Below are 10,253 nucleotides of genomic sequence, written 5' to 3'. Positions count from 1 at the left end.
AAAACTAATAATAGGAACAAAGACTGGAGACAGGAAATAGGGCTAACTTTAGAAAGAACTGAAACAGCTCTCCTACCCTCTGCAATGTCCCTTCCTGCTCCCAAACAACCCTCCTACTCACCCTTAAGAACCCCAGAAATTGTATAGAAATTGATCATTGATGACCCATGGTCCTGACTACCTTCCCCCTTAAACACCAATTACTTTGGAAAACCATCCCTTTAGAAAAGTGAACTCTCTTATAACTACCCAATTGTCCTCATAGTAAATGCATAAGCTGGTACTGCAAAATGCATCAGAGACATGTTTGAGACAGACTCATGTGTTTGGTTTGACACTTGTATTATGTTTAAACCAATTTGTATTTTCTTTCCAGATACCTTGGCACCCATTGTCCTGCTTTGGGCATTATCTGCCAGACTTCTGTAGAAAATGGGAATTAGGATTGCTGAAGTTAATCTCTTCTAATGCATCAAAAAATAAATAAGCTGTTCTAACATGTTTAAACATTTTGCTAAAGGCTCCCAAGAAACAATGTGGATGGAGTCATGCTGAGAAATTTCAGCAAGAGGGAGACTCTCATGTCCCATGCAGGAATGTGGCAGAAATGGCTCTGGCCAAACAAAGCTCAAGTTTATTAATGTCCTCAAGTTTATTAATATCCTTTCACATGTGACTGAATGAATTTAGGTAGTTTTATGTTATTGATTCTAGAGATCAATGAAGTTTCCAAAAATAAAGACATAAATTTGCTCGGTGTGGTGGCACAAACCTATAATCCCAGGGACTCAGGAGGCTGAGGTAGGAGGATGGCAAGTTTGAGGCTAGCCTCAGCAACTTAGTGATACCCAGTCTCAAAATAAAAAATAAAAGGGACTGGGGACATAGTTCAGTGGTAGAGTACCTCTGGATTCAATCTTCAGTACTGAGGAAGGAAAAAAAAACTTAAGCTAGAAGAAATGTATTTTAAATGAATAAAAATGAATTATTTCTTAGAGTACACACACTGGAGGGACCAATGGATGTTTGTCTAAGTAAAGTGGTATATGAGGAAAAGGAAAAGGGTAGAAGCAGGATGTGGCCTGTCTGGCTCAGTAGCTGCCAGTCTCAGGATTGAAGAGTCTATTTCTACGAAGATCTTTAGAGCATGTGAAGAGAGAAATACATTTCTTCTTTCTTCTCTTCCCCTTCTTATTTTTTTATAACATTCTTCTGAGGATTTGGACAATTTAATAAAACTGTTATATAAGAAAAGAAACAGGACCAGGCAAATTGGTTGTATAAATGTGTTTCCTGCGACATTTTGCTTGTTCCTCTGTTATTTCTGGCTTGGCCCATGGAGCTCCGCGGGAAGACAGGTCGTCAGTTGCACATTCTCTGTTTTCTCACAGACAAAGATCGTGGAAAGACAAGGCTTGCAGGTGTCTGCCCTCCACGCAAATGAGACAGGTGACCCAGTTGAAGTTTGTGGCAAATGCTTCCCAGTAATACCCAGTATTAAGCTAACATTAAATAAAATAAAACAAACTCTGATTCAATTTTCCTCCATTAGGCTGAAAGTCTGATCATCACAAAACAGATGGCTTAAAGCAATAGAGTAGGAGTCAGGTTATTTTATAGCATGGTTTAAATTACTAATAAGCCAATTCCTACGTAATGGAAGTCTAGAGAACATCAGCAATTAACTTGCCAACAAAGGTCTTAAAAATAAACCAAAAAAACTGGGAATAGTGGTACACTCCTGTAATCCCAGTTACTCAGGGGCTGAGGCAGGAGAACTGCGAGTTCAAGGTCAACCTGGGCAATTTAGAAAGGCCCTGTTTCAAAATTTAAAAAAATTTTAAAAGGTTGGGTGCAGCTCAGTGGTAGAGCATTTGCCTAGCATGTGTAAGTCCCTGGGTTCAATCACACAAGAAAAAAAAAAAAAAATTGGAGAATGAGAAGGAAAAAAAAAAAAAAAAGACAGCTACAGGGACTGATGGTCTGTGTAATGAAATAAAAATAGACCCAAGAGTCAGGGGACCTGTACTCAAGTCCTGACTACTTACTATTTGCTTCCTGCCTATAGATCCACTTAACCTCTCCAAGTATCAATTTCTTCATCTGCAAAAAGAAACAATAATTATAAGTACTCCATTGGGTTACTGTGAAGATTTTGCAACATTCTATTCCACTTTTTAAAAAATGAAGCTTTTTCGTCGTTGTTGTTGTAATGTCAGAAGGAAAAATCCACACTAATATCTTTGTTTTAAGTCTCCCTGTCTTTCTTTAAGATGTCTGCATTAGATTGTCTGACCTGAATGACTTCATCTTCATTTTGAAAGGAGAAAAGTTCAGTCAGTCACATGATTATTCAGGTTGTCTTTAGTTTAACGAGCTCCCAGATGATTTGGGAGATCAACACAACCAACCAGCTGCTACTGCTTTTCTCTCGTGTTCTGAATTCTGATGTTTTTAGGGTATCCTCTGTCTGAATATGGGAAGAAGTGAGAACCAGTAGGGTTTCTTTGTAAAGAAAACTGCATTCCCTGTAGTTGAAGAGAGTCAGCTATTAAACAACAAAAATCCAAGTCGACATCACTGCTGGTCAAGACCTTGAGGGTAGATGACCTGCTTCTCATTTACTTTCTAAGGTTCAGGACATTCTATTTCTCAAGTGGGGCTGGAATAAGGTATATTTCTGACAGAAGTTTCTTTCTTGTATCCTAGTGTGTGACTTTCTGATCAACTGAAGGTATCTGTGTCCCTGAGACTAATTTGATTATCTGGGGGCCCTTGTTATTACAGGCATGTGGGAAGCATGAACAGGACTTGCAATCACATCTTTTAAAAGGTTGATACCCTTGAGTTTCATCACCTTTTTAGATTTGTTAGCATCCGACATTAAAAATAAGTTTCTAAAAAGAGCTAAAAATCATATTTATGACAAAGAATCTTTCAAATCCATCATCTCCCATTTAACATTTTAAGAACCATCCCTGGAGCTTATCCCTCTACACTGGGAAATAATTTCTGGGTCAGATAAACTATTTCATGCTTGTTCCCTGAGCAGAAAGGGATCTGATATGCAAGAAGAAAGAAAGGTCTCTCCTTTTGGCTCCAGGTGGCTGTGGGAGAAAGGTAGAGAACCTCAGCTAGGAAAACTCTCAGACATGTGGGTCCTTAGTTCCCTGTTTTGGGCTTTAATTTTACTTCCTGTTAGAAATCCTCGTGAGGCCTCTGTGCAATTGACCCCAGGCCAACAAGGAAAAGGTCAGCTGAGTTGAGGGCAGTGGGACCCGACATAGAATCTAGATGGTACTCCTGGTCTCCCCTAATTCCTATGTGACAGAAACACCAAACAGAGCAGAGGGTCATCCTTGAGGACATCACGGTTGGGATGAGATGACTGAATAATGAAGGTTGGGGAAGAACAATCTGGAATGACAAAGACTCGGAGAAGTGTATTCTGCAGAGACAATAGGAAAAGAAACCACAGGACCCTACTAAATGGAGAAAGAATCCAGCAACAGCCCATTGCATATCAGGCTCTCCACAGTTAAGACCACCTAGCATTGGGAGGAATCTGGTGGGCCTGAAACCCTTTTACTTTACTTGTTTTCCCTTCACATCCTGGACACCATCCTAGAGAAAGGCAGGTGAGTCTAGACAAGAGCAATTATCCCCAAAGACTCAGCATTACCCGAAGAAGTGTTTAAATTCTAGCACTAGATAAAGGTTCAACTGGACTATGTATTTGGTCATCTTCTTCCACATATCCCAATGACAAAGCAAGAGAAGCATCATGAGAAATATCAGATCTGAAAGTACATCTCTGCATTCTGAATTATCATGTTAGTAAATCTGCAAGTTCATCAGACAACATTTCCTAAGCAATACCATTCATTCAAAATTTACCTAGTGAAAGCTTCCTGTGTGGCAAGCATGAACTAGGGACTATAGCTTGAATGAAGAATGAGGTGTAGTGAATGAGGTGTAGCCTTGCCTTAACGAGGTTTGTGGCACAGTCAGATGATTGTCCTGGGTTTCTTCCACCATTGCCTGGGCATGGTTAGCTCCCACTCATTCTCCAGTTCTCGGATTCATCAGAGTGACTGACCCTGACGTTTCCCAAGACTGGATCAGGCACCTACTCCCCATATGATAGGATGGACCTTTTCTTCATAGCCCTGAGTCCAGTGGTAATTTTATAGCTAGTCACACGTCTATCTGATTGACATTCATATTCTGCTCTACACTGTGAGATGCATGAGGCTAGGAACTGTATGATTTTCCCCTCCCTCCTTCCTTCCTTCCTTCTCCTTCTCTCCTTCTCTCCTTTTGCATCTTGGGTCACACTCACCTTGTTCACATTTTATCGCCAATACCTGACACATAGAAGGTGCTCCATAAATTCTTGTCCAATGAGTACATGAGCAAACAGACTGTCACAAGGACAGGCAAGGACAGCCACCACAGCCCATGTTTTAAAGTTTTCGAAGCCTCTTCACACACATTATCTCACTTGACAAATAAGCAGACGAGGTAGAGAGGGAGTTAGATTCCATTCTCAGGATGCTGTTCCAGCTGCTTTAAATAGAATCTGCCGTCAGGAGGGCGGTCCTTCAGCAAGCTGTTGGGGCCAGGTCGCGGGGTGGGGGTGATGAATGGGGCTTTGTGATATGCTTTCTGTGAAGTATGCCCACGGGAAGGGGTTTTATATGTATAACACATATGCATTTTTATGGGCACTGCACGAAATAGGGGTTGAGAAAGAAAATGACTGGAAAAGTGCCAAAGGGAACATACGTGGGAAGTTTGTAAAACGGCCACAGTCAGGAAAGAATAAGTAGCTAAAATAAGCTAATGGGGGGAAGGAGGAAATAATATCCGGCAGTAAAATAGATAACATGATGCTTAGAGGGAAAACAGGAAGCATAATATTGAAGAAAAATAGTCAAGAAAAAGTGCAAACTCCAGAATGTCAGTGTCATTTAGAAGAAGGGGGTTAAGAGATCAAGGACCACAACCAGGCCTTCCCAGCCGCCTCTCTTCTGAGTCGAGTTTGATTTTCTGCCTGGCGGAAAGACGAAAACATAGCACTCAGGAACCTGCTCTTGCCTTACTTCTTCTTGGCGGTTATCATTACCATTAAGGAGGCAGGGACATGGAAACCGACTCGGGGAAGTTAAGATAGAGATTTGAAGGTGAAAAGGAGTCAGGTCAGAGGGCCCTCAACCTTTCCTGTTCAGGTCTCCAAGTAAACTCTGGTCTTTGATAATGTTAACCCTCTCTTTACTGCTTCCTCAGCTGAGTGCAGGCATCTGCAACACTTCTTCTGTCTCTGGAGTCTGGGGGTGGGGGGGCGGGGAAGAGAGAGAGAGAGACAGACAGAAAAACACTACTGAATAACTCAATGATAGATGCAGGTTCCATGCTTTCCATTTGGAGGAAAATATTTCTTTCATTGCCTCTGGTCATTTCATTACTGTTCTTGCCTTCTTAACATTCTATTCCTATACTTACTGTCTCCTCGGTTCCACCTCTTTTTCTACCAAAATTGCTCTTTGTCACTCCAAAGTACATTGTTAGGAGTCTCTCATGGCATCTAGCACTTTCCACATGCATTATAATTTGTGCGTGCCCTTGATCTATCATGCGTGTAGTAAATGATAGGCATGTGAAGGCACAGATTCCCACCTGTGGAGATTTATCATCTCATTTCTGACTCTTGAAGGCACTTCTCAGTGCTTGGTATATAGTAGGCTGTCAATATTTGTTGCTCTGAATTGCTAAAACCACATTACCTTAAACTACTTAGTGGCATATGTCTTCTGTTTTTCCTTCCCTCTCAAATATGTCACAGGAAGAAAAGAAAAAACAAGTTTCATCTGATATAGTCTTCCAAGGATTTTATAGAAATTCAAAACACATATTGGATCCAATTCATGAACTCATCAACTTAGCATGCATCCAAGTATTTAGAGGAGACTGGTTAAAAAAAAAAAAAAAAAAAGAAACAAGCTAAAATAGAAAATACTTTTTTCTGTTTGATTTTCATAAGAATATTTCTAAATTTTATAAAAGATATACTTTATATTATAATATATAACTAGCTATACATACATTATGTATTAGTGCATATATATTTTTATCACAAATCTATTTAAAAGTGAAGTATGCTTGATTGAAACCTCAGGCCAGAAATAAATTTTGAAAACCACAAAGTTGCTCCTTAAGACCAAGACCTAATTCCTGCTGTTAATGGAGAAAGTAAATTCTCTCAGCTTTGCCATTGATGATGTCCCAGTTAGCTCCCAGTAACTGACCAGAGAGGAACACATTGGCAAGGCACATACATACACACAAGCATCACAGAATCCTGCCTGGGTTCCTTGCATCCCTGTCACTGAAGCCATAAAAGCATGTTGGAGATCTGGCTCTGGCCTGGGTCAGATGGAACCTCAGCTCTTGGTGAAAAGATGGGAAAGCTGCGGTGTCCACGGCCAAGGTCACCTTGCACAGTGCTGTTCCTCCTTCTTACAATCAGTAAGCCAACAGATCTTTGTTGAACACCTACTGTATGTGCCACATGTATGGTGCTACTACAGGCAGTAGAAACGTAGGGTGAGGCCCACAGCTCAGTTTCCTCTGACACCTGGAGGCTCAACCTGCAGCAGGGCACTCCTTCCTTCCTCCCCACCTCATCCCAGGACACAGAGGATCCCCGGCATTCTTAACTCTTTTTTCCTTCTGCTCACCCAAGGCTAGGAGGTGTCACAACAGGCTGGAATATGGCTCCTTTCAAAGCAAAAGTAATAAGGACCTAGGATTATCAAATTAAACAGCCAAGGGCACTGCTGTGACATAAGAGCTTGCCAAAATGTGAATGATTTTTAGATTTTTTTGGAGTGAAGAAAGGAGGGAGGAAAACTAGGGAGGCAAATTACTGTTTGTTTTGATAAATAGAAAATTAAAATGAAGAGGTTCACCCAAACCATTATTATTTCCATTTCTTTGAGTGAAAGTGAAGAAAGGTTTGGTGGAATAGGAAAAACAAAACAAAACAAAATAAGACAGAGTGAGTGTGCTCATTTTTTCAACACACTTTTATGTGTCAGGCCCTCTGCCAGGTCTTTAAAAATTAGTAGTTTTCCTGACATGAGACAGTCTATCAGGACGCCAAGGTTTTGACCTGGCTTTTAGCAGATGAATCTTATGACACTGAGAAAACATTTGGAGATCTTTCTTTCTTTCTTTCTTTCTTTCTTTCTTTCTTTCTTTCTTTCTTTCTTTCTTTCTTTCTTTCTTCTTTCTTTGGTACTAGGGATTGAACCTAGGGTCACTTAACCATTGAGCCATATCCCCAATACTTCTTATATTTTATTTTGAAACATGGTCTCACTGAGTTGCTTAGGGCCTCACTAAGTTGCTGAGGCTAGCTTTGATCTCACAATCCTCCTGCCTCAGCCTCCTGAACTGCTGGGATTACAGGTGTGCACCGCCACACGCAGCAACCTTTGACATTTTTTGTTCTGTGTCCACGTCTATAAAGTGGGACTGAGATTGGAGGGTAGCCAGTTTTCTAGCTTGATCACATGGGGACTCTATCCCTCCATGAAGGGCTCAGAGACTGTCCCTGGGACCCATTTGCCTATAGACAGTGAAGATCCAGATTCCCAAGGATCAAGCAGAGAAGCAATGATCTCCATTGTTCCATGCCAGGAAATGCCAACCAGGAGTTCCACATTCAGCTCCTTCCTCTGGGCAGCCCTGGGAAGGAGCCCCTGCCTCCTGCCACTCAGTGCTGAGGTTCAAGCGGGCAGTCAGCACATTGCTTGCATTCCTCTGCCTCACAGTCACATGAGTGTCAGCGTTGGCAGCTGGTCAAAGGAGCAGTTCTGACAGTGGATGAAAAGGGGAGGGCCATGTCTGGTGCAAACCAGGGGCTGAGGTTGCTGGGGAGGAGTGCAAGTTTGATGCAGAGGCCCCTCATCTCTCCCTGGGACCGCTCAGACCTCTGAGCTCCACAGACGGTGGTCCTGAGGGCAGTCAGTGACCCCAGCACTTGGATGATCCTGCTGTCCTGGTCTGTGCAGAACGTTCGTGTGTCTTTGGGAAGTTTTTTGTTTTTTGTTTTTGCTTTTGACCCCTGAACATCATCAGGAAGAAACCACGACTTACAAATCCTGGGTTCTTCACCATTTTTGTGAAGTCTATGGACTCCCTTCTCAGAAGAATTTTTTAAATGCAAAAGTCTAAATAGACACATAGAATTATAAAAGATATCCATTATATTAAAATTCAGTTATCAATTTTATGTGACAAAGTGATACACTCTCTACTTTATTAAAACGTAAGAAACAAGTTCGAAGTAGTGAGGCCTGCAAAAGATGTACTGATTCCCTTGGCAAAACCGTAATTTAATATCTAAGTATCTTGATTTATTGGTGACAAAATCTCAGGTACTGCTAATGCAACTGTGTTTGTTGTCTACTGTGTTAGTTTTCTACTGCCGCATAACACAACTTAGCAGCTTCAAAATAATAAACACTATCATTCAGTTTCTGAAGGTCAGGAACCCCAGAATGGCTTAGCTGGGTGTGTCTGCTCAGAGCTCTCAGGGGATTGCAGTCATACTGTTGGCCAGAACTGTAGTTATTGAAAGACTGGAGGATGGACTTCCAAGCTCACTCATGTGAATGTTGGCAGGATTCAGCTCCTCTTTGATTCTTGTCATGTGTCAGGACATGGCTGCTGACTTTACTCAGTAAGTGATGGAATAAGAGAACAAGAGTTGGAAACAGAAGCCACAGTCTTTCATAACCTAATCTCAGAAGCAACCGACATCACTTTTGTGTCCTACTGGTCACCCAAGACCATTGTGGGACAATGTGGAGGGGGGCTGCTCTGGGTCGTGAGGAGCTGTGAGCATCAGGAGGTGGAGTCACTGGGGAAAAGGGAAACCAACAAACACAGTCACATTCATAATGGAATGATATGCTAAATTTCAGTGAAAGTTTAATAAAAATCCAAAGAAATTTTTCTCATTCAAGTACCTGGATCCTGAATTCTATCCACGGACTCCAGGTTGACAGTTCCAGATAGATTGAGAACATCTTTGTTTCCAGGCAATTTTTGACCTTTCTTCCCCCCACCCCCACCCCCGCCACTATTTAATATTTTTTCGTTTTACTGAGCTATAAATGACAAAAATTCTTTAAATATATTTCTTGTACAACTTGATATTTTGAGTTACATGTTTGTTATGAAATGATCATCACAAGCAAGCTAATAAACATATCATTATCTCACATAAATTTGTTAACTACAGTCACCTTGCTGTGGGTTAGTTGTCCAGGACTTGTTCATCTTGCATAACTGAAACTTCATATGCTTTGATCAATATCTCCTCATTTTCTCCCCTCACCCAGTTCCTGGCTGTACTTCACTGTACCAGCTCTTTCTATGAGTTTGACTATTTTAGATTTCACATATAAGTTGGGATCATGCAGTATTGGTCTGATTTTCTGTGCAAGGTTTCCATATTTTTTAAAGGTTGAATATTATCTCTCTCCCCACCCCACCGTGCCCGCGTGTGTGTGTGTGTGTGTGTGTGTGTGTGTGTATGAGAGAGAGAAAGAGAGAGAAAGAGAGTCAGAGAGAGAGAGAGAGTTTCTTTTCCCATTCATCCACTGATGGACATTTAAGTTGTTTCCATATATTGTAAATACTGCTTCACTGAACAGAGGAGTATCGTTCACTCTTTGAATAGACACTGGTTTTACTTCCCTTAAATATATACCCAGAAGTGGGATTGCTAGATCATATGGTAGTTCGACTTTTGGAGGAACCTCCAAGCTGTCTTCCATAATGTTTATGCCAGTTGTACAAAGGTTTCCTTTTCTTCACATCCTCACCAGGACCTGCTGTCTTTCTCTTTTGATAATAGTCTAACAGGGAAGAGGTCATATTTCACTGTGGTTTTAATTTGCTTTTGCCCAATAATTAGTGATATTAAATTTCCTTTCATATACCTGTTGACCATTTGTATTTCTTCTTTGGTGAAATGTCTATTTATGTCCATTGCCCATTTTAAAATCTGGCTATTTGTTTTGTTGTCATTGCTTTTGCTGTCGAGTTGCATGGGTTCCTTATATATTTTTGCCTCTGCCACCTCTAGTTAGAATCATTTTTAAAGTGAATCACTGTTAGTGAAACAATGTGTAAATCAGGAGAATACTACTAATAAAAAATTTATTGATTTAAAAAGG

The 10,253-nt window shown here is 41.0% G+C and overlaps 1 long non-coding RNA gene across 1 annotated transcript; it reads right to left on the bottom strand.

Moving 5' to 3' along the window:
• Positions 1 to 1,027: 1,027 nt before the first annotated feature.
• LOC124986580 (uncharacterized) lies at positions 1,028 to 4,454 on the bottom strand. Its single transcript, XR_007109042.1, has 3 exons — positions 4,343 to 4,454; positions 2,049 to 2,103; positions 1,028 to 1,430 (listed from the first exon to the last, which is right to left on the bottom strand). It is a non-coding gene; the product is annotated as an uncharacterized LOC124986580 (long non-coding RNA).
• Between the last annotated feature and the right edge of the window lie 5,799 nt (positions 4,455 to 10,253).

Source organism: Sciurus carolinensis, chromosome 6, assembly GCF_902686445.1.
Source record: "Sciurus carolinensis chromosome 6, mSciCar1.2, whole genome shotgun sequence".
NCBI lineage: Eukaryota > Metazoa > Chordata > Mammalia > Rodentia > Sciuridae > Sciurus > Sciurus carolinensis.
The sequence above is the reverse complement of the archived record's forward strand: the minus strand, read 5'-3'. Positions and strand labels throughout refer to the sequence as shown.